Source organism: Callorhinchus milii, unplaced genomic scaffold (genome assembly GCF_018977255.1).
Source record: "Callorhinchus milii isolate IMCB2004 unplaced genomic scaffold, IMCB_Cmil_1.0 Scaffold13, whole genome shotgun sequence".
Lineage (NCBI taxonomy): Eukaryota > Metazoa > Chordata > Chondrichthyes > Chimaeriformes > Callorhinchidae > Callorhinchus > Callorhinchus milii.
The window spans coordinates 14,532,938-14,552,388 of record NW_024704754.1 but is presented as its reverse complement, the minus strand read 5'-3'; the positions used below and the strand labels follow the sequence as shown (position 1 = coordinate 14,552,388).

Genomic DNA, 19,451 nt, shown 5'->3' with positions numbered 1-19,451 from the left:
GGTTACCAGCATTATGAGTCTGTTTGTTTGCTGAGATTTGTTTTTTTTAAAAAAAGTTTTGCTATTGATTATTCATTGGTTAGCCATCAAATGTTTTAAAGACAATTAGTCTCTAATGAACACCCTATCTGCAAATAACAAGGGCTGCGCCTTTCAGGACTTTAATGCCTCATAAGTAATGTACAGCCATTATTAAGGTAAGAGTTAACAGCTGTAGAAAGGAGAATTTGATGACTAATATAACACCACATGGTTTACTGAAAATGTGTCAGCTTCTTAATACCCCTGTGTGCTTTGTCTGCCTTTTTTTGTAGCGGTGGGGAGGGCACAGTTAAGCTTCCTGGCTGACTTGTACCTCTTTATATTACAGATTGTTTGCAAAAACAAACCTGCCTCTGTAGAGTTAGCAAAAAAAGAGGGTGCAGTTAGTGAAACAGAACTAGAAGCAATTGGGAAGTTAGGAGCAACAACAACAATTTATATTTACATTGGCAATTGTTGAGGGGATATCTCAAAGGATCTCACACAACTGACTCGGAGTCCAAGATAGGGAAAGGAGGGAAGGAGAAAAGAAATCGTAAAGCATGGATTGAAGATTGGAGAGGGGCAGGCAGAGTGACAGCAGGATGGAGATCCAGTGAAAGGGGTAGATCACTGAAAGCTCATCCACCGATTAAGACTAAACTCAACAGGCTTAAACATCCCGATTTATTCTGCCTCTGTAGCTTTCTGGTCCAGTGTGTTATCCTTTGGATAAAAACATGTAGCAAAGAAATGAGTTCTGCATCATTGCCTTCATGAAAGCCATGCCAAGATTGAATACAGGTTGGAAAAGGAACCATTTCATAATGCTAATAATAATAATCCTTGCATTTCATATAGCACTTTTCACGTCTTCTAGACATCTCAAAGCGCTTCTCAGAATATACTGTAAAGTGATTTGACTGATATTTGTGGGCGTAAATCTCACCAAAGGTGTTAAAGATCAGAATTCCATTCAATAATTATCCATTGTTTTTGGATATGAACTTCCTCTCTCCATTCTCTTTCCATCTTAGCACATTAGTTTGTCCTAATGTCGCTCGTATTTGTCATCTTTGTTCCCACTAACTGTTTCCCAAGGTACATCAAATCCACTTTGGATCTCTTATGAAATATCACACATTTTCTATTTTGCAAAATTGAATATTTGTCCAAAAGGAAAATCTCATGAAATAAATTAAAAATCTATAATACTCACAGCAGAAATAATGCATCTAGTGTTTAGACATTGTGGAGTCCTGTAGCTTAGTGGTTAGAGCACTTGCTTTACAAGCAAGAGGACCTGGATTCAATACCCAGGCAGGGCAAATCGTTGGGCAAGTTTCCTTGCTCCACATGCCTCTGTTTACCTAGCAGTAACTAGAAACCCAGTTGCTAGCCAATTGGCAGATCATTTTCCGGGGGTAATAAATCCCTTAAAAAAAAGTGGTCACTCAGTCCACGACAGTTTGTGGGACAATGCTGTGCTCAACTGTCTGCCGCGTTTCGCCCACAAAATATAGTCAATTCACTTTACAGTACGTTCTGTGAAGCACTTTGAGATGTCTTGAAGATGTGATAAGTCGCTATATCAAATGCAAGGATTATATTATTATTGATTTTAACTTATTTTTTCAACAGCAATAACAAATTACATTCATGTCGGAAGGATGTTCCAAGGCACCGCCCAATTAAACGTTTGCACCCGAGTTGATCTGAGTTTGATCCTTGCGGAGGGAGTGGACAGGTTGGTCTGGTGTTAATAGGTTGCAGAGGGACTATGGAGAAGCAAGACAGGGAGGGCTTTAAAAGTGAGAATGAGGATTTTAAACTGGATTCCCCTGAGGGATGGGAAGCCAGTGCAGCTGGGCGAGGATGGGGGTGAATGGTTCACAGAGGAGGAGACAAAGTACAGGAGGAGACAAAATGCTGCAGAGGTTTGAATTTTTTTGCTTTGTTTTTTTCCAGCTAAAACCACAGCTTGCCATTGAAAGCACTGGCCTAGCAAGCTTTCTCGCTGCATATCTGGGCTAGATTGGCTCGATTCTGACATTCCGTTGCCAAACATGTAAGATCCCACTTACCTACCCCCACCCACACCCCTCACCGGAGGACAGCTACTATTTGGTTAACTTCTCAATAATAGAATTCAAGCTTTGAACTAAATTAATTACATTAAAAGATTTCAATGAGAAACTAGTGAGCTCGATTATTTCCCTTTCACCTGGTACCGGAGGTAACCTTATTGGAGCGAGAAACAGTGAGAAGGATATGAGCCGACTGCAGGAAGACATAGACAGAATGGTAAAATGGGCAGACACATGGCAGATGAGTTTCAATGTAGAGAAATGCGCAGTAATGCATTTTGGTAGAAAGAATGAGGGGAGGCAATATAGGCAATACAATCTTAAGAGGGGTAAAAGAACAGAGAGACCTGGGGTGCAAGTAAATGAATCCTTGAAGGTGGCAGGACAGGTAGATAAACCTGTAAAAGGGCAAATGGGATTCTAGGCTTTATAAATAGGCTTTATAAATAAGTAGAGTACAAGAGACAGGAGGTTATGATTAACTTATATGAAACACTGGTTAGGCCTCAGTTAGAATACTGCGCCCTGTTCTGGGCACCACACTATACGAAGGATGTTAAGGTATTGGAAAGGATGCAGAGGAGATTTACGAGGATGGTATCAGGAATGAGGGACCTTGATTATGAGGAAACAACAACAACAAGATTCCATTTATAGAGCGCCTTTCACGTCGGGAGGACGTCCCAAGGCGCTGTATAGTTGGGTCAGGACCCGAGCAGCGGGGAAGTGGTCAGGGTGAGGGGAAGGAAGGGAGGGAGCGAGGAGGGGGTAGAGAGTCGAGAGGGGAGCTGAAGGCTAGAGGGGCTGGGATTATTCTCATTGGAGCAAAGAAGGTTACGAGGAGACCTAATAGAGACCTAATAGAGACCTAATTTAGTTCAAAGCTTGAATTCTATTATTGAGAAGTTAACCAACTAGTAACTGTCCTCCAGTGTGGGTGGGGGTAGGTAAGTGGGATCTTACATGTTTGGCAATGGAATGTCAGAATCGAGCCAATCTTCTGTTTCGGGTTTGATAGTCCATCTCCTGAGCCAGCTCAGCTGTAGTCTCTGGGGTGGTGGGGTGGTGGAGTGCGGATGACAGCCCAGCCAGCCTGGCTCATTGGCAGGACTTGGAAGGGCAGACCAGTCACTGGGGGCAGGCGTTCTTCCCACTCAGTTCCTGTTAACCAAAGCCCTGAAGGGTAGGGGGATCTAGCCAGATATGCAGCGAGAAAGCTTGCTAGGCCAGTGCTTTCAATGGCAAGCTATGTGGTTTTAGCTGGAAAAAAACTGTCTTCAAAATCATGAGGGGATTTGATAGGTTAGAAAGGGAAAAACTGTTTCCACTGGTGGGTGTGTCGGTGACTCGAGGTCACAGATTCAAAATAGTCTCTAAAAGAAGCAGAGGGGAGGTGAGAAGAAATTTTTTCACGCAGCGAGTTGTTCGAATCTGGAACACATTGCCTGAAAGGGTGGTCGAGGCCGATTCGATAACTACTTTTAAAAATGCGGTGGACGGGTATTTGAGGAGGACGGGTTTGCAGGGTTATGGGGAAAGGGCGGGGGAGTGGGATTGACATTACTTGCTCTATTCAAAGAGCCGGCACAGACTCGATGGGCCGAATGGCCTCTTTTTGTGCTGTACAATTCTATGATTCAATGATTCTATGGACTGATGGGAACATTGCCTCCTCTTGCTCTGTTTCCTTTAAGAGCACTTTAGTACTATTTTTAGAGAAACTTAAGTGAATGTCAAAGATCCATAGTGTAGGAGAATGTATGTAACTCACAAGCTCTTACACTTATTATGTTCTCTAATTGAAGGTTACAACTATTCATCAGGGTGAAGGGAAAGAATAGTGGTTTGGAACAGCCACAGTGTAAGACACAGGTACATTGATAAAAAAACAGGGAATTTGGATTAGTGTAGACAGTTCCAGGGTGGAACTAACACCAGATATCCCAGTTGACTCATCACTCACTCGTCAAAACAGTAAAAGGCAGCAATAAACAAGGCAAACAAATGCTAGGCTATATTGCTAAATCAGATGAACTTAGATCCCCAGACCTTATAGTCAGACAGCATAATGCTGGTCAGACCACACCTACAACACACCATACAGTTCTCGTCATCACAATATAAGGGGGCTGCCCAGATCCTAGAGGAAGGCAGAGAAGAGCAATGAGGATGATCCCCGGAGTTAGAGGAGTGCGCTATGAGTAGCAATTAGACAAGCTGAGTTCTTCAGACTTCAGATATAGTGCCTCATCACACTGTCGAGATGTCTCAAGGTCTTCTCGGGATATAAGTGAACAGACTGAGTGACTGTTTATGTCAACATCTGCACCTTGTCCATTCAATTGCAGATGATAAATAGTTAACAGGAGAATTGCAATCAATTTGAAAATCTTCCTGCATTATTCAAAGTAACGCACCTATTAACGCATGTATACGTAGTGAATTTATTTAAATACATCAGAGATACTGTTGTCCACATTCTGAAGGATCCTCACACAACACGAGGGCTTCTGATTTTTGGTTTTAACTCAAACCACCACCCGCCCCACCCCGATCCACAAAAATGAAATCAGTGTTTATCCAATAAATACCACAAAACCCCATTCTGATGCCGACCGACTCTCTCCAACTCCCCTCCGTGTGCGCAGGTGTGTATGAATCTTCGTATTGCAAGTAAGTAATAAGAGGGCATTTGCTTCGCAAGCGAGAGACCCGGGTTCAATTCCTGGGCAGGGCAAAACTTTGTGCAAGTTTCCTTATTCCACACACCTCTGTTTACTTAGCAGTGAGTAGGAACCCGGTTGTTAGTCGATTGGCGGATCGCTTTTCCAGGGATAATAATCCCTCCAAAGTTTTTTAAAACAATAAAATAATAATAAAGTAGTCACTCAATCCACGATTGTTTGTGGGGGCACTGCTGTGCGCAATTGGCTGTCGCGTTTCGCCCACAAAATATACAGTCAATCCACTTTACAGTATATGTTGTGAAGTGCTTTGAGACGTCTCAACGACGTGATAAGGTGCTACATCAAATGCAAGAATTACTATTATATTATTAAATGAAAGCCTTGAAAAACACTGATATTTTTAGAACTCCAAAAAATTGCTAAAAAATAAACCCTGAAAATTTTAAAATTCCATAAAACAGAACCCAGATTTTTAAAACACTCTGATAACATGTAACGCATTGGCGTTTGAGTTTTTCATCATGAGAAAGGACTTGAACTGGATAATGTGGTACTGGACTCATTTAAAGGAGGGAGGGAGGGAGGATGTGCTTATAGCACCTATCAAGTTAAAACAGTTCAAAGCAGTTAACAGTAATTGCTCCATTATAGTGTAGTACCTGTTTTTGTAGGCAATTTTGCACTCAGCAAAGTCCTGCAGTACTGATCATACAATATTGCCAATATTGTTCCCATCTTAGAGCAGGTTCGCTCAGACCAGGTGCATTCCAAAATTATGCCAGGTTATGGCACAGATCATTGATAGAACAACAACAACAACTTGGATTTATACAGCGCCCTCCACGCTATATCTGTGTGTAGTGCACAAGTAACATCAGCAATGACCAGACTATCCTGGGAGAACTGATCAACACCTTTTTGTAGTCCACATCCTTATAATATGCGGTCTACAGACACAAACCATTGATTTATAACATGATTAGTGTGCATTCATATGGTAACTTTATCTGAGTTTGTTTTTAGAAAAACAATACAGTAATTCCTGAAATAATCAAAATGTCTTATTTTAGCAATGTTACAAAAGTCTGACACATTTTATACTCCTGATGAAATTCCTTCTTTCCTTCTGCAGTATATATACACACATTAGGGCTGTTGGTTTTCAAGGACTAGTTTTTTAGTCCACTTCCCTCTCCCACCACCACTACCCGCCCAAGCTCAGGCTCCCACTCAGCTTTCTGAAGTGCTTTAAGGCTTCCTCCTGACATGAAAAGTATTACAGTATTTTAAATGTAAATAATGTTTTTGTTTGTGGGATTAATCGTTGCTTCTACTGGGCTGCAAATGTACGTCTGAAATCATGCCAGCATTAGCTAGTAATATCCCACACAAGCCCTTATACATAGAGGCCAGTATCTGTGATCTGAAGTGTATTCATGGGGTGATTTAGTAGTTGACTGTATTTGTACACTGAAATAGACAGAGCCCATTAATGTTCCTGAATACTATATTTGTAATAAAGGGGGAAATCGTCCAGCATTTCCATTACTCTCCTATGTGTCAGACTCTATTCACTTCCAATCTGAAACATTTTCTGTGCCGAGAGGGCAGATGTCTGAGTCTCTGCATTGTAATTTTTTGGAGATATCCAGTCTTATTAATTGTACTCATACTTGTTATATAAATGAGTTAATTGACAAATATCCATTTCATCCACTTATGTGCTTCTTACATGGTTGTTCAGCTCTCGTTTCCAAAGGAGGGAGATAATGGCCTGAATGGGAAGGAGTGTGTGCGGATTGCTGGTGCAGTGGCCATGCCTCGAGGCCAGGCAGCTGGTGTGTGTCAGTCTGGCTGCATTCTGTAGACTTAATGGAGGGCGGAGGGGGAGCCCGTGGGGTCAGGCTCTGGTCAGGTGGGTGGATACACAGTGAGAAAGGGGTGAACGGAGAAAACATTGCAGTCACAACCTCAATGCAGCTGGCACCTGCTGCTGGTACACAGTGTGATGGGGGCAAGGGTCATAAAGGCATTTATTCAGAAGCCAACCCAAACCTGAAGTGGCTCGTAGATTAATCAGGATGAACTAATTTCATTTTGTTATGTTAAAAGTGATCTGGCTTGTGCTTTTCATGCCGTGTTTACTGTGTCATTTTAGCCAGCGGGGCTGTTGCATATTAAACATGGCAGCGTGCATTCCACTTTCACCTCCATCCAGCCTGTGTCTGCTAACTGCTCACCACTATTCGCACGTACACACTTGTGCGGGGTGACATGACAGAGCAGACGATAGCATTGTGTGTTTGGTTCTGCATATGAGCCAGGAAATCAGCCACAATATATATGGCGTTAAAACTCATCCTCCCCGATGACACCACCCAGTGGAAAGTTGTAGGTTCAGGTCTTACTCTGTACTGAGGGAGATGATCTGAGTGGAGGCTACAACTGGTGCTACGATTGGCATGAACAACTTTATATTAGAAAGGTGATAAAATTAGCCCGCGTTTTCCCCTCTGATTGCCTGGCCCCATTTCCTTCTGGGTGTGTGTGTTTGTGGACATAATATTCCTGGCATTTGATATCTTATCTCATCATCGAGACATCTCAAAGTATGTCACAGGATATACTGTAAAGTGAATTGACTGTGTATTGTGTGGATGAATGCAGCAGCCAAGATTTGTAAGTGGAACAAAGGAATGTCCCACAGCCATATGATCAATTTTATTCGGGGGATTTTTGGCCTCCCTTCTCTTTTCAAGTATTTCTATGGGATCCTTAACGTCCACCTGAACAGGAAGATGGGACTTCAGTTTAACGTCTCATCCAAAACACGCACCTCCAAAATTGAATCACACCTACGTGATTCCAAGTCCGATGTGGGGCTTGAAGCCACAACCTTCTGACTCGGAGGCAAGAGTCCTACCACTGAACTAGTAGGGAACCGGGTTGTGTTCAGCAGTGATGCCCCAATAGTTGATTGCTCTAACAATACTCACTGTCATAGGTCACACATGAATAATGGCCACTTGGGAGGTCCTGGAGGGAAAATTAGGAATTGCACCCTAACAGAGTAAGATATGTTGCCTCTGCAAATCAGACCTCAAATTCCATAGTGTAAAGTGTAAGCAATTATGGTTCGTATCCAAGCTGGGGATGGGAGACTGGGGGGAAGGTGTGTGGAAAAAGTTGACTGAAAGTGCAGTTAAAGAGGTAAGTCTTGAGATACAACAACAACAACCTACATTTATGTAGTGCCTCTCATGCACGGCAGCTTCCAAAGCTCCAGAGCGAGACAGACCTCGAACGAGTCAGAGGAACTCTAGGATGGAGTTCCAGAGAATGTGGCAGATAGGGTGAAAGTCTGCCTTTCTATTATGGAGCGGGTAGGGCATGGGGACATAAAACAGACTGGTATCCGCTGAGCAAAGGGAGTGGCCAGGTAGGTGGAGTGTTTGAAGAGGAATCCTGAATAAAAGCTGGGAGCAAAATTGATGATTTTAGGCTCAAGTCCCGACCAAACATAAATACAACAACAACAACCTGCATTTATATAGCGCCCTTCACACCAGACAGCATCTCAGAATGCTTGAGCTCTAAATGCTTTGCTGTTGGCCTTCTCTGGAAGTCGGGGGGTGATGTACAAATAATGTGAGGTTGAAATCCAGCAACATTCCCTGTTGACACTTGACTTCAAGCGCCAATATCCACAGTCTAAAAGCCGCAATAATATTACTTTTTTCCTCCTATTACATCTTCAGTAAAGTTTCTCAAACAGTTATGTTAAAAGTAACGTAATTCTGAAATGATCCACAGAAGCTGATTTCCCAAGCTATAATCACAGTATGAAAATGCAAAGCAATAACATATCATTAGCTGTCAATATGGCTTAGTTGGAGGCACTCTCTCCTATGGGTCTGAAGGTTGTGGGTTCAATCCCCACATTTGGACTTTAAGCTCATAGTCTACGCTAATGCTCCGCTCCAGGGGCGGGAGAGCACTCTATTGTCAGAGGTGCCATAGACGGTGAGATGGTAAGATAGTGTCTCAAAAGACGAGATAAGGTGCTGTATCAAATGCAAGGATTATTATTATTCAACATAAGTCATATCAGTCAGGTACACAATATTTTATATGATTTACGCAAAGTCCGAGTTACAGCAAACTATATGTCGTATAAATCTGATTTAATCAATACTTTTCTCTGGGCACGTGTAATTCAATGCAGCCGTAAGTGCCCATGCGGTGGCCGGTCAAGACTGTTTTCTGCGATTCAATGTGTCTTGACCCGTCGCTACATTGGAATCACGTTGAATTGCGGGAAATGAAGCTCTTCTACGTGGGAAATGAAGCTCTTTGATGGGCCAGGGTGTAATTTCCTGCAATTCAATGTAGCCCATAAGTGGAAGTAGTGGGGGGTAAGGGTGCAGTGTTATGAGTTAATAGATAGTAAATACAACTAGTGCAAAGAAATCTTAAATGGTTTTGATAGGAAACTGAATGGGACTTGGGTGCATAGATGACTTAGGTGATTATACGATTTATAAAGATAAGACTTATGTGACTTTTACTGCATTTGAATATTGAAAGAGTACTGGATAAGACATAATGTATGCCAGCAATAAATGTTCAAAGTGAAATTGGTGTGCACAGTCAACAGAATAGTGTATTTTTTCTTGTCGTCACCCCTCACCCCCCCACCACACACACACAAAGGGTCGAATTTCCCAGCAGCAACAGACCTGCTGTAATAATGTATTTTATATCTATAAACCAAGCCCTGTCTTTGAGATTGCTGAAGAATAGGAACAAATTGGAATGACTCCCCTTGAGAACGAATTTCTTTTTAAATATAGTAATACTATATTTGGTTGGAGGAAGGTGGAAGTATCTATATGCTCTTCATTCCATTTAAAAATGTTGCAGATTGAACTTCAGATACAGCAAATTGGTAATTGCATAGTAGCAATGCTTATCATGGAGTCCTGTAGCTTGGTGGTTGGAGCACTCGCCTCTCAAGCGAAAGACCGGGTTTGATTCCCGGCAGGGCAAAACCTTGCACAAGTTTCCTTACTCCACACGCCGAATAATAATCCTTCAAGAAAAAACAAACAAGCAATAATAAATTAGTCACTGCAATCCACGGCTGTTTGTGGGACAGTGCTGTGCGCAATTGGGTGCCGCGTTTCACCCACAAATATACAGTCAATTCACTTTACAGTTTATTCTGTGAAGCGCTTTGAGACGTCCTCCCGACGTGAAAAGCGCTATATCAAATGCAAGGATTATTATTATTATTATCTAGAAGATGTGAAAAGCGCTATATCAAATGCAAGGACTATTATTATTATAGTGAAGTTTGCTCAGATAAACATTAAAGATTCCATTACACTTTGAGAAGAGAAAGGGAGTTTCTCCCAGTGTCATGGCTAACAATCCTCCAAGTGAAAAATATTGGTTATTCACTTCAAAGGTATTTGTGGGACATTGTTGTGTGTGGGTCGGATGGCTGGTTTGCCTACTATTGACTGACACTACTTTGAGACATTATAGGCGCTGTATCAAATGCAATTATTATTGTTATGTATCAGAAATCTCATTCTGTTGTCTGATCATTTATTTTTGAAGTGCTTTATTACACTGGGATCAGGAACTCCTTCCACTTGGCTCCTGTTAACGCTGCAAAGCAAAACCTGAATGGATAGGATGCTCCTAGCTGGACAAGCAGCAGGAAGCTTGCCAGACATGCTCTCAATGGCAAAGCATTTGTTGTCAGCAGGTTAACAGACGTGAGAGTGCAACTAGCTGAGCCAAATAAAGTAAATGTAATTTCAATAGAACTTTCTGTATTGCATGTGGGGCTTAATCCATAACATTCTTAATAAATAATAATCTTGCATTAGATATAGTGGCTTTCACGTCAGTAGGACAAAATACAGACTTGCAGCACTTTTCAGTATAGCCACTGTATTTTGAAGGTAAGAAGCATTAGAGAAAATTAATCATTTATGAAAATTACAAGGGAGAATAAAACAAACGGGTTCTCTAGGGAGCATCTATCCCTACTTTTTGGGTAAGTTCAGTCAACATTTGTAAGTCCCTTAGGTCAGGGTATCAAGGGATATGGGGCAAGAGCAGGTAATTGCAGTTGAGGTACAGATCAGCCATGATCTTATAGAATGGTGGAACAGGCTCGAGGGGCTGAAAGGCCTAGTCCTGTTTCTATGTTTCTATGTAAGAGTCAGAGCTCCTATAGAAAGAAGAATTATATCTGGTTTATATCTGATCACCTGCCAATTACTCAGACGATAGTGTGATAATAAGCCTCACAGGCCAGGAAGGACCCACGTACAATCGCCAGGCTATCCTGAGACAGCGAGGCCACAGTTGGGGTTGCAGTTGAACTCAGCATGTTGCACTTGATTATTGAATGATCCCACTTATGGATGATTGTCTTACCTTGAAATAAAGTTTGCGATCACTGCACTGACAGTTGTGGGTTCAAGCCCCCTATTACTAAATTCTTTAACACAACATTGTTTTTTCATTCTTAATCCCGATCACTGACTTAGATTTCTACCATCATGTAAACAGTGGCTGATAATGGAGCTATGCAATAGATAAATTTACATCATCTCCAGTGCCTTTTTAAAAATGACATTATCGATGACATAGCCTATATTTGTATGAGTAAATACCCTTCTGGGTAGTGTTTTGTTACATGTATTAAGTAGCAAGTTACTTGCTTTCTCTTTCTCTTTAAACGGGTTTCATAGCGCAAAACAATCACTTCTAATTACTCCTTAAGGTATTGGTCTTATCACGTGATATATATTTTTAACCCTGTCCAGTCCAGCTCAAACCAAAAATGTGCTTTGAAAATGTAAGACTGACTTCTGCAAAAAATACTAGTGCAATATTTATTACCAATAAAGTGAAGTATTTTACTTGTTGGCATGTGTTGACAATTGCTAAGATCTTGATTGAGTCAATATAAATTATAGATTATGGGTCAAATCCTGCTCTTAGCACCCCATTACAGAAAGGGCAGTGGACCTATGGAAAAGGTATAGCAGAGGTTCACTATGATGAAACCTAGGATGAAATTTTTTATCCTGAATGATGTGTTTTCCCATGTATCAGATACCCGTCTTTGGAAAGATTTGAGAAGTTTTTGCTTAAGATTAAAACGATTAAAGAGGGGAACTACAGACATTAAAATAATTCTAAATGTTTTTGATAGGGTAGAGAAAAAGAGAGAGAAAACCAAAAACAGGCTTAGCCCAGATCAGTTTGTAGTACTTTCTCATCTGAGTCAGAAGGTTGTGGGTTCAAGTCCCACATCGGGATTTGTAACTCATTTAGTCTAAGATGATACTCCAAATGCAGTCCTTGGGGAGTGCTGCGTTGGAGGTTCTGTCCTGTAAAGGAGATGTTAACTCAAAGTCCCGTCTGCTTGTTCAGGTGATGTGCTATTCCATGGAACTATTTGAAAAGAGAAGTTTCTCCCAGTGTTCTAACCATCAGCGCCCCAAATAAAACTGATCTTTCATTTCATGGCTTAATGGGACGAGGCTGTGTGCAAATTGGTTACCAAATTTCTTACAAATTGCAGACAGTACACTTTACAGATCCTATGAAGCACTTGAGACATCCTCCCAGTGCGAAAAAGGGCTATAAAAAAGGAAGGATTATGAAATAGAGACAGTATTTCCACTTATATTCGGTCTCAAACAAATGGGGCAAATTTGAGAATTATCAGAAGGGAAAAAAGGTAGGTAAGACATTTTACAAGGGTGGTGTTAAAGTGCTGAATGCTTTCACAATCAATATTTAAACTGAACTCAACAGGATTTCAAAGCAAATTGCATAAATATTTGAAGAAGAATATTAAGGTTATGGGTTATTAAGGAATTGGTGATAGCACAGCTGGTCCTCTGATAATGTAAACATTTTATGAATCTATAAATATCTGGAATGTCAGGCAAACTGTACATGAAACAGGTGACTTGTCAAGTGGGGAAAAAGAAGTCTGGTTACAAAAATATCTGAACATCTTCTTATGTTGTTAAACCATCTCAAAATATTTCACTGGATATTTACTGTGAGATGTGTATTCATTTTATAGTGATTATAAGTGTGAACTGTGTATTTTGTAGACAAATGCACTAGCCAATTTGCACCCAGCAATGTTTCACAAATACCCATGAAGTGGCCAGGACGTCAGTAGAACCTCTCTTTTCCTTTCAAATAGTGCCACCGGATCTTTAATCACCACCTAAACAGGCAGATGGGATCTCTAACATTTTATTTGAAAGTCGGTACCTCCACTAATGCAATGCTCCCCCAAAGCTGCACTGAAATATTAGCCTAGATGAAGTCCAAGTCCCAGCAACGGCTTCAACCCGTAACTTTCTGATTCAGAGGTGATAGTGCTATCAACTGGACCAGGCTGACAAACCTGAGAGGGTTTTAGCAACATATTATTGAGATTAATAGTTTACCCCCATGGACACACGGATGAATGTCTCAGACAATGAGGGTCGCAAAGCAGGGAGGAAATAATATAATAAAAAATCTTTGCATTTGGTATAACTCATCATGATGTTGAGATGTCTCAAAGTGCTTCAAGATTTCACTGCAAAGTGTAGTGACTGTGTATTTGTAGGTCAAAATGGCAGCCAATTTGCATGCAGCATTGTCCCAGAAATAGCCATGAAGTGAATATTGAATTTGATCTGAGGGATTGTGATTGGGACATAGAGAGAGGCTCCTTTATCTCAGTGGGTGGGGTGGGGGGAAGAGGAGATTGAGGGTGTTTAACAAAAGGATTGTCATGGGTACATTTTTAAGAGCATTTTAAAGGCAGGGAGAGAAGGAACAAGTAGGAGCTGCAAATTTGGGGAGAGAGTTCCAGAAAGCTGTGATTTTGTGGATAAAGTTTGGCTACCAATACTGGAATGGAGGAAGCGAGAAACCTTGAATAGACCAGAGTTGGAAAGATGAAGAAAGAATATAGAGAGCAGAATAGAGCTAGAGAGATTACAGTTGGGTCAAGATCCTGAATGCGTCATGATGAGTATCTTGAAGTCAGTCGAGCAAGGTTTTGAGAATCAGTGAAGCCTGGCAAAGATTGGGTCATGGGCATGCATGTGCAGGAGAGAATATGAGTTGCAGAATTTTTAATGAATTGGAGCAAATGTTGGGTGATGTTCATAGATCAAGCTCAAAGGATAGCTTTCACTCCCTGTTACAGCTGGAAATTAATTGTTCCCTTAATCTTTACCTTGGTGCAATACAAGGAAAGAACTCTGTGCACTGCTGGTACCAATGTTAAAGGCCAGAAAAGAAGGAAGCACCTGCTTAGTGGCCCGTCTTGTTGAACATGTGTGTGTGTGTGTGTGGAGAGAGTTAAAGGCTGTAATTCAGTTTGAGAGGGATGTTGATGTTCATAAATCATGACATCATTAGAAGTCCTCAATGGTTTGAAACCTTGTAATGTTTCCTGCATTATCCATTACTCTGCGTGATACTTGATATATATATATAGTTAAAGGGCTTTCGTCATCATGCTCACTCACTCCCATTTGTAAACGGAAACTGCAACGATGCGGACTTTCCCATCAACGTGTTTTCAGCAACGGAATATTTGGAGTGGGCTGTTCGTGGAACATGCGCAAACATCACCAAAACCACAATCTTCGGATGTTTCGAACAAATAGTCATTGTAATTGATACATGAACTGCTTTCCTGAAACAAAAACAGAAGTTGCTGGGTCGCTGAAGCAAAAACAGAAGTCTCTCCCAGCGACTTCTGTTTTTGTTTCAGATTTCCAGCATCTGCAATATTTTGTGTTTTGTTCCCGGGATGCAGCATGGTTTTCTGCATTCTAAACATCAAATCAACCAGAGAAATACTGAGATGGTGTCATTATGTGAAGTGTGTGGGTGGGGTGGGGTTGGGTGTGGGCAATGCCTTTTTTATTAATTTACTTCTCAATGATTGGAATTGATGTATAGATCAGCTATGAGCTAATAGGATGACAAAATAGGCTCGAGTGGCTGAATGACCAATTCCTGTTCCTATGTTTGCTATTATGCTGATATTTTATAGCCATTATCAGTGATATTATTCAGCAATATTCTCTTTCTTACTAAAATATCTACTCCATAATTTTTGGAAATCTAGATGCATTTGGAAACAGTAATAGTTTCAGGCCTCGCTTATCTATCAGGAATCTATTTTGAGGCAAACATCAATAATTTGCATTTACATAACACCCTTCATATAGGATAATTTAGTGATTCACAAGGACAGGTAGGAAAAGGGGAGGAGGAGGAAAGGGAGATGGTTTAAGAGGTAGGTTGTTAAGCAAGATTTAAGACAGATAGAGAGGGCGCGAGACATTGGGGGCAGAAGGAGTGAGTTCTGATGGCTTCTATCTTGTCCAACTTGAGCTGCATCTCTCTCTGGATGCCTTCGCACACATCCAGAGAGAGACAGCACTCACAGACACAAAGAGAGAGAGAGAGAGACACACACACATAGAGAAAGCCATTCACATACAGACAAAGGAGAGAGACAAATACACACACCCAGAGAGATATGCTCAAAGACACAAAGGGAGAGAGACACACACATATGGAGATACACATACACCCAGACAGAGAAGAGAGAGACACACACACAGACAATCTCAGCAGTGGTGCCCGGGCACCAAGCAAACTTCATTTTTACAGGTATCTCAGAGGGTTTTAGAGGATTCTGTGGAAAAATCATAGGCGCGCTTTCTAATGGCTCAGATCATAACCTATCATATGTAGTGGCAACATCCTCCAGTTATCTAGAATAGCTCTGGCAGCCTGAAGCTGCTAACATTTGTAACACGATACCTCTATCACTCACATGATAATTCATTCATTGAGGAGTTCCAATAATGTCATGATTTATGATCAGCGATCTCTGAAAATGGATTGTAGCCATTAACTCCCTTGAGACATGTCCAATGGCTTCAGAAGGGGTAGATCTTGTCTTCACCAACCTTATGGACTTTTTTTTCAAAGATGTCACATTCCAAATTGACTGTAAAATGTAGTGTGCCCAGACTTCTAAAGTACTACATGAGAGATTGCTTCACAAACTGATGCCATTGAGTAACAATACAAAATACAACAGGAAATTACATTTGTGTAGCGCCTTTCACGTCAGGAGGATATCCCAATCGGCAAGGGCAAAGATCTATTTCAAGACTTATATCATTCCCCTGCCCCCTCTGGATTCCATCCCCAGCTCAGGTGTCCTGCCAGCAGTATTGAGCACTTTGAGCCTTCTTCCCTCATGAAAGGTGTTATATAAATGTATATTGTATTGTATAACAAGGATATGGATTCAGAATTGACAAAAAGGGGTTTTGCAGGTCCTAGAGGCATTGCAAAGGAAAGCAGCGGAGGTGATCCTCAGTGTTAGGGGAAGCGAAATGTGCATTATGCAGAGTAAAATGCAGCAACAAGCTGGAAAAATGAATTGGATGATTGAAAGGCCTAACTAGCAAATGAAGGTTTTTGTAAATGTGATTCCGATAACTGAAGTTTTTATTCCGCAGATAGCAGCATCGCTTATCTGTTCACGTGCCCAAAACAATTAAATTGACCCTGTGAGATTGCATCTGCTTTTATCATGATTCCTCTAAAAGCTATCTTATATTACGCTTGGACAAATTGTGAATTATCATGTGAGTAATGTAAGTGTAAGGTCACAAATGTTAGCAGTTCAGGCAAACTGAGAAATTGCTGCTGGTGCCACTATAGGTAACATTTCAGTCTACAGGGGAGTAGCATCCATTACAGACATTTGATTTTATAGTACTTCAAATCCTATAAACTGCATATGTCATAATACACAGGTTGTGGATTTGAAATCATTCTAATGACCAAGACACAATGCAAGGAATGAGGGAAACAGAATAATCTGCATGGAAAGAGCCATTTGGCCATCATGTCTTGCCACTGCTACCTGTTTTCTGAATCACTTTAATTAATCTCACTTTCTAGCTCTTTCCCCAAATTTCTGTTTGGATTTAAAGCTCAGACATACCGGGAGCTAGATATCACATTGCTGCTGTTCGGCAAATTCTAAGGTACATCTAAATTATGATGAAACATTACTTGGAGTCCTGTAGCTTAGTGGTTGACCACTCGCCTCGCAAGCGAGAGGACCTGGGTCGATTCTTGACAAGGCGAAACGTTGGGCAGGTTTTCTTACTTTGCACGCCTCTGTTTACCTAGAGGTAAGTAGAACATGTTTGTTAGTCGAATGGCTGACTGCTTTTCTGGAGATAATAAACTCTCAAAAAAAAATGTTGTCACTCAATCCATGACTGTTTCAAGTGGGAATTGGATTGATTTGGAATGTATGAAAAGCATGTTGGACAAAATAACAGCTGGTATAAAGAGGACTTGCATTGTGGGAGGGTTCATTGGTTTGGGCTGTGTATGTGTTTGAGTAAGATAAACTTATACCTTGGGCAGAAAGAATGAACTTGCGTTTTCATCACACCTTATCGTGTTAATGTTTAAAGTGCTTCAAAGTAATTTCTGCAAGTGTAGTAACCTCTAACAATCCACAATATCTATTCATTACAAAAATTAGTTTCCCCCACAAAATATACAGTCAATTCACTTTACAATATATTCTGTGAAGCGCTTTAAGACGTCTCGAAGACGTGATAAGGCGCTTTGTCAAATGCAAGGATTATTATTAAAGGGACTTTTACTAATATCAGTGCATGTAAGGCTGCCATCACACTGTTCGAAATCTGGTGTATGTTACAGTTTATAAGTGTGAAATGATAGTGTGTGTGATGAATTAGATTTGTGGCTGAGCCATGCCTGTGACCTGTAGCAGACAGCCCCGGCTACGCAGGATGGTATGGCAGACGGATCAGGGAGCCTAATTAGACAACGCCAAGCTCAAAAGTATATTTAATGGAGGAGCATGCAAAGGAAAATTAGATTCTCTTGGATGGGGGCAAAAAAAGATTGAATCTGACACCACATATGTCACTAATTTGGCATCGTTTCTGATCATCAGGAGATTCTCTGGCCAGCATGTGGCTTTCCCTTTGTCAGCAGAACATTAACCCTTTCTGAGTTACATTTTCTCAAGCTGTTTTTTATTAAAACATTTGCACAATATCTCGGATATTTTATGTGTGTCAAGATTTATATATTGTTATTTATATTGTTAATATTTTATTGTTGCTGTCCATTGCAATGAAACTTACAACCTCCCTTGACCCAGGGGGAGGAAAGTGTTCCTGGATCTGTCAGTCGGCTGTGTGTTAATGACTGAAAATGGATGTTCATAAAATAATAATACTTTGCATTACATAATAATAATAATCCTTGCGTTTGATGTAGCGCCTTATCACATCTTCGAGACGTCTCACAGCGCTTCACAGAATATACTATAAAGTGAATTGACTGTATGTTTTGTGGGTGAAATCCAGCAACCAAATGGACTTTCAATGAAAATAAACCCCTCAAAGTGCTTTATAAAATAAAATTCAGGAGAAATGAAAGTACATGTTATAAAGGCCAATCTGCACTGGTGATGTCTAATAAGCAACAATGAGGTGAGTGGCCAATTAATGAGATATCTGCCATTTCACAGTCAACAATTGAGCACTGAAACATGAGAGCAGAACTTCAGAGCCAAAGCACCTGAGGATATAAATGTATGACACTGAACCATAAGTGTACACACATTGCAGATGGGATCAAATATTTTAAGATATGGTAAATGTCCATACTATCAAAGCAATAAGATAGCTGCATTGTAACAAGCTCTGAAAGCTCAACATTGAACATTATTGTGAAAGATTAGGAGAAGTGTGGCTACTGTGACAAAGTGTTCCCTAACCCTAAAATGCACCGATTTCAAATGAGATTGTTTAATTAAGGAATCCCTAGGTACTGTATATCATGCCAATTCAATAGACATAATCTATTTTCAGAGCAGACGTACTTCCGGTTAGCAGGACTACTCACTGTTTGAAAGACAGCACCTCTGTTTGAAGTCAACACGTTTTAGATGCCCAAAAATTCAGTCGTAGTGGATTTGGAAAAAGTTACTCTTGAATGGAATTTTATTTGGGTCATTGTTTTGGAATAAGAGATGATTTGTTGACTGAATCCTAGTCTTCAACTTTCAATAGCCTCTGCCTCTATGTTAGTAATAATAATAATAATAATAATCTTTAAGTGTTGTATCACCACATGCTTCAACAGAGACACTTGTGTGGAAGTGTTTAATGTGAATTCTTAATGGTGTCCAGTGTAATTTCTTTCTTTTAGATCAGCTACCTATTATCCAAACAGAGTCCATAAATTATTTTAACAGAGAATTAGTTAAGTGCTTGAAGAGAAGGAATTTTATGTAGATATATAAACAGGAAGGAGTGAGGACTATCATGTTTCCTCTGAGGAGAAGCTCCGCTTCTCACCCCCACCTCCAACCACTTCATAATATTCATAATGTAATACTACACAGCTCGCCAGTTACTTCATAGAATCGTAGAATTATAGAATATTACAGCACAGAAGGAGGCCATTCGGCCCATCGTGCCAAACTTGACTTAGTTGATAGGGCTCACACTGC

The 19,451-nt window shown here is 40.7% G+C and overlaps 1 non-coding gene across 1 annotated transcript; it reads left to right on the top strand.

Annotated features, from left to right (window-relative positions):
* Window positions 1–1,276: 1,276 nt before the first annotated feature.
* On the top strand, window positions 1,277–1,350 carry trnav-uac. The gene has a single exon. It is a non-coding gene; the product is annotated as a tRNA-Val (tRNA).
* The last annotated feature ends 18,101 nt before the right edge of the window (window positions 1,351–19,451 follow it).